Here is a 5815-nt window from a genome sequence, read left to right as displayed (position 1 = left end):
CAAAATATTTCTAAAAGTCTGAAAAATCTTATGATTTTTTTAATGTGTATTCCCAAATGGGCCTTCAAGATAAATTAACAGACTTACAATGTGTACTTACAGTCCATGCGAATGTTCTCATATAAAATTGCAGGTATGATTTTTTAAAAAAAATTCCCCAATTTGACAGGGGAATAAGAGTATCTTGAAGTTTTAATTTGTATATTCTGAATACTAGTGAAGCTGAATAACTTATTCTCCACATAGATGTCATCTTTGGTCAATAGTCTATTGATGTCTTTTCACCAGTTTTAAGGCAGTGATAACTACTGTTATTTTGTTAATTTTTGTAAGAAACATTTTATTACAGATTTTAAAAATATTTTGGGGGGAGGTAATTAGGTTATTCATTTATGTATTTATTATTTTACTTATTATTATTTTTTATTTTAAAAAAATTATTATTTTTTGATGGGTTATCTTGCAGGCCCTTGTGCGATGCTAAGCAGACACTCTACCACTGTTCTGTACCCTCCTCCCAAAGATTACCTATTGTTTCAATTCATCTCATTGGTTGTAAGGAATAGAGACTTAGGCCAGCTCAGCTAGGTAGGCTCCATTTATGGAAATGTATGTGAAAACTGATGACACAGTAAAGAAGATGTGGATGAAGCATATCACCTGCCACACCAGTAAACAAAGGATGCTGTGGCCATCAAGCCAACAGCCACTGCAGCTGCCCTGAAGGCGTACCCTGAAGAGACTCAGGATGGAGAAAAGCAGGACAATGACCCTAGATAGTTCAGGTGCATATTAAAGGAATAATTTAAATGAGCCCAGATTCTTGCATCTTCCCATATAGAGAAAAGCACCAAATTCATTAACTTGAGATGTCCAGTTTTTCTCCAATTAACAGTAATCTTTTGATGTTCTGACTACCAGGTTTCTGTTGCAAAAACTCCTGTATATCCTGGCTCCTCCCTTAACTCTTCTTAGCAGTCCCTCAGAGCAATCTGAGAGGCTTTCTTCCAGGGTTAAGTCCTTCGCAATTTCACTGAATAAAACATAATTCTCAACTTTTAGGTTGTGCTGCTTTTTTTCAGTCACCAAAAGACTAGGATCTTAAGGGACTCTAAAAACTGACAGCCAGTTTTGAATGGACCTCTAGGAGCCAGGACCTGAGCATTGCAGTGTTCTGCCATTAACTTGGCTCAGCTGCTGTCTCAGACTCTTCTTTCCTGTCATAGCCCCCTCCTTTGTCTCGTCTTTACTTCATAGCTTCAGGTCCTCACAACGTTGCCCTGCTCATGTATCAGGCTTTCTCAAGTTCCTAAGGTACAAACACTCTTCCCACAAAAATGCATGTACCCCACTAACCCCAAACCCGCACAAATTTGCATTGATTTTCAGGAGGTCCACAAACTTCCCTGGTTGAGAACATCTGGTCTAGGTTAATTAATATGGTCGGTGGGTAAGAAAGAGTTCCTTGAAAACTGGCCTAAGCCTAGCAGATGGGCCACCAGGGTGGGGATGGAGTGGCAGGCAGCAATTCTGTTGCAGGGCTAGGCCCCTCCTGAGTTTCCTAAAGGTAGAGAGGCCAGAGCAGGCTGCATCCCTCTAACAGAACATAACTGAACTAATTAGTATTTATGAAGATTAAAAGAAGCCCAAATGTAGAAAAGATAGATCATTTTTCTAAAACAAGACAAAAATAAGATACTTACTAGGCTCTACAGGATTCATTTGCTGAACATGTAAAATGTTGATTTGTTTTAGAAAAATTTAGGTTTACCATTTTTAAACTAATTAGCCTGTTTTTTAAAAGCTATTTGGGAAATGTCACTAGAAGCATTCCCTAAATGAAAAATATAATTATGACCAAGTTATGAAGGATTTACTATTTAGTATTTAATCTTATTTTTTATTTTAAGTTACTTTTCTCCCCAAAGAGTGTGTCTTAAAGATTGTGAACAATTAGCATGTTTAAAATTTTTTTCATGTTTTAAAAATTTGCTCTTTTCTTTGTTTATGATGGAAAATATTTTCTATTTGATACATGCTAATTTAGCCAAATAACAAGATACTCCAATGAAAAGAGAAATTTTAGAATAAATACCCATTCTCTTCCTCCACAAAATGTAAATATTGTATTTCTGTAATTTAAAAACAAAGCATTTTAAATTTACAAATTGGGACATAAAAGTACATAGAAGAGAGATGATGTTCCACTTTCCACTCCCAGCCTCTTTTCCTGATTCCTAGCTTTCTGGCCATTTTGGTGCAGGTAAGGGCTTCAGGGGAAAATAATGGTTAGCAGGAGTGGAGACAGGGAGAAAGAGCAGGTCAGGGAGCTGTTAGAATAAGGAAAAGGGCTAATTCCACAAAAATTTTAAATGGACAATAACTCCAAGAGAAAATGCTGCCTCTCCCTTATGATTAGAGAAAGCCAAACACTATATCTGGCCTCCTGAAAGCGAAGGTAGGAAAAGAGACATTCCAGATACAGGGTGACATGACAAGGAGGAGTTGAGGGTTCCCGCTGCCCTGCTTGAGTGGGAGGGAGGATGGGGACCTGAACTCCCCTGGTGATGTGGCCATCACTTGTCGGGAGTCTACCTGGGCCCAAATCCCTGTATTTTGTATTCTCTTAGCAATGATTCCTTTTGCAGAGGAGGAAAAACTTCTGGTCAAGAAATGTGGGAAAAGCAGTGGTCCTGAACGCTGTAAGTTTGTGTTCCATCTGAAGCAGCCTTCGGTAACTCTGGCAGGGAGATGGCTGGTGACTGAGGGCAGAACCTTCAAAAAGTGCCTGCTTTCTGGTCACCCTTTCCTCACCTGAAGTCCATTTTGGGTGATCCTGGGGTCACCAGTATATGAATATGGGTACTCGAGTATATGCTGGAAAGCTTTCCACTCACCCCCTACTCCCGATGGTCCATGCCCATTTGGGTGCAAAACATTTTGGAAGTAAGGGTGTGGACACAAATCACAGGAGAAGGAAACAAAGAGACATGGAGAGTAAAATTTTGATTTTAAATAGTCATCCTTCCACCGCTGTGTGTATTTAAAAGAGGAGGAATACCAAAGGCTGAGGATGACTATGGAGAAAGACGTTGGATAAAGAGGGACAAAGCTGGAATATATGGTGCTGGGAGGCGCCGCGCGGGTCCAGGAAGGGCTGAGCGGCCGCGGATCAGCACTGAGTTCTTTCTGCAGCAGTCCCCGCTTCCCCAAACCCCAACCATCTGCAGGATCTAATGGTCATCGGGTCAGGGCCACGCACCTAGCGGCGAGAATGAGGCGGCGGCGGAGCAGACGGCAAGGATAGGCGCAGTCGATGCAAGGAACAGTGTTTTGGGGGCGGGAACGGAGCTCAGTCTGAGGCTCGCCTTCAGATTCTCCCTTTTGGTGCCTGAATAGAACTGGGGAAGGATCTACGTACAGGAAAAAATGGTGTGCTTTAAAGGAGACAAGAGAGAGAAGCAAGAGTGGGGGAGGGGAGCTCCGGCTGGCGGCCCTAGAGGGCGCACGAGTCCTTTCAGGTGGGTAAAATAGAATTTCAAAAACCTTTGATATCTGAATCTTGAAAGGTGCGTAGTAGGGCCTCTGTCCTTGGTGCTGATCTTTCCCTCAAACATTCAGCCCTTTCACTTGCCTTTTGTCTTCTAGGAGTAATGGAGTCCAAAGTGGGATAAGCAGGGGGGAAAAAATCTCAACATGGAAAATGCCCCCCAGAAATAAAAAAGAAAGGAAAAGAAGGAGGGGAATTGGCCTCTGTGCTGAATAGAGAGAAAATCTCACCTTGTGGGACGGAATGAAAACCAGAAGCCTGAAGGCACTACTGGAGGGGACTGGGCTCTACTTTCCCAGAATTTTAGGCTTGCTGATACGGAAAGGTTCAATGAAGAGATGAGAAAGTTAAACTGAGGGCAATGAAGTTAAGGTACAGTCCATCTGGCCTTAGTAGGATCACCCTTATCATTACTACCATGATGAATTTTCCTTATGCCTTGAAAACTGAGGTTTCTTTTGAGGTTAATACTTTTCAACCCTGCTTTCTGTTTCTTTGCCTTTTCTTGATGTGATTTTACTCATTCAGTTGTTTTAAAACTTTCAGTATCGCCAGCATCTATTTGGATATAGCATTCTGACCAAAATCAACATGTTTTTCATTGTAAGCAGAGGTATTTCCCCTATTTGAATAGAAAGATATTCATTATACATTTCGAAAGTAAAAAAAAAAAGTTAGAAAGCAGTGTATAAATTTATTGTTGTTTCTTTTTAAAGCATATGTATTTATATATTACATATATTAACAATGAGTCTTAAAGTATACATACTAAAATGTGGGTGTTTATCTTTAGATGTCATTTTTGTAAATGATTTAATTTCTTTCTTTTTGATAGCTGTATTTTCCCCCAAATTTGTATTTATTACTTTTACCATTAAATGTAATCAAAGTGTCTTTAAATAAAAAGTGTCTTTTAAAAGTGTCTTTAATAAAACTTGTTTAAAGAACAAAAATGCATTTCAAGTTATTTTTTAGAATTTCTTGTTTATCAGTATAACCCTAGTATTCATTACCCTGACATTACTTTAAAAGGTCACCCTTGTCATCTGTCAAAAGGGAATATTATTTACCTCCCAGGGCTGCTGAGTGGATCAGATGAGGTACTGTATGTGTGAACTTCGTTAGCTGGGACTTTACCCCAGACTCCTGCCCTTTCAGAACCCCAAACACCATTGATATTCAAGGAGGGCTGAGGGATATCTAACCTGTGCCCAGGAAAAATTTCAGGCATCTAAGAAGTAAGTGCTACCATCCTCTGAATGCTGCCATGTCATCTAGACACTACTGTTACTTCTCTTTTGTCTTTTTCCTTATGTTGACAGAGGTTGATGTGTTGGAGTCCTCAAGATGACAAAGCCTTTCTAATTTCTATGAAATCATTGTCACACTTATGAAGGTGGGTACTACATAAATGTGCCTCAGGAAATAACATCTTAACCAAGATTTTAGTAAAAACAGGCCTCTCTTATTTTACTTATAGGTCCTCAGCTCTACAGGGACTCAGACATGATTCCTTTTGGGTGGAGAGTGCTGAGTCTAGACATGAATAAGAGATTTCATTAATAAAATAAATGATAAAAAATAAAATGATGACTTGAACAGTTAGAGTCAGCCACTTACTATATTAACTATAATAAAGATTATGTTGTTTTCCTACTAGTAAAAATTTATAGGAATAATCTTCAGATGGTGAAAACATTGGCTTTTTCTGCCTGCTGTGTTATTTCCAGAGACGACTTCTCTCTCAGGACACTCCACAGTCTCTCATAGAAAAAATTCTTGGCAGACCTACTCACTAGGGCAACAGACACACATGAAGTGTAAAAATTACACAGATATTCACCTTCTTTGATCAAAACTGAGTAACATTCCCCAAATTTGATCTTATCCCTACATGAAAGAGTTTAAAATATTTTGTAAGATAAAAAAATTGCTCAAAGTGTTAGCAATTACTCCTCTGCAGAACTGTTCTAGTCTCATAGTACATACAGTTTCTTTATTAACCTTATACTCTTGATGTCTATTACAATGTTTGACATATTATAAATATTGAATAAATGTTCAATATGGCCATTTTGACTCTGTGGGGATCCTCAAGTCCTTTCCCTAGTTCTACTCTTGGCTGAAGAACAGCAGGTAAGTCATTTCATTTCTCTAGAGGCAAAGACTTGCATTTCCCAAGGACCCCAGTAGAGGACAGATGGCATGCAAAATTAATACATGAATAAAATTTAGTGAGATTTTCAAAAGTGTGTCACACAGACT

This window comes from Camelus bactrianus, chromosome X (genome assembly GCF_048773025.1).
Source record: "Camelus bactrianus isolate YW-2024 breed Bactrian camel chromosome X, ASM4877302v1, whole genome shotgun sequence".
Lineage (NCBI taxonomy): Eukaryota > Metazoa > Chordata > Mammalia > Artiodactyla > Camelidae > Camelus > Camelus bactrianus.
This window is presented reverse-complemented; position numbering follows the sequence as displayed.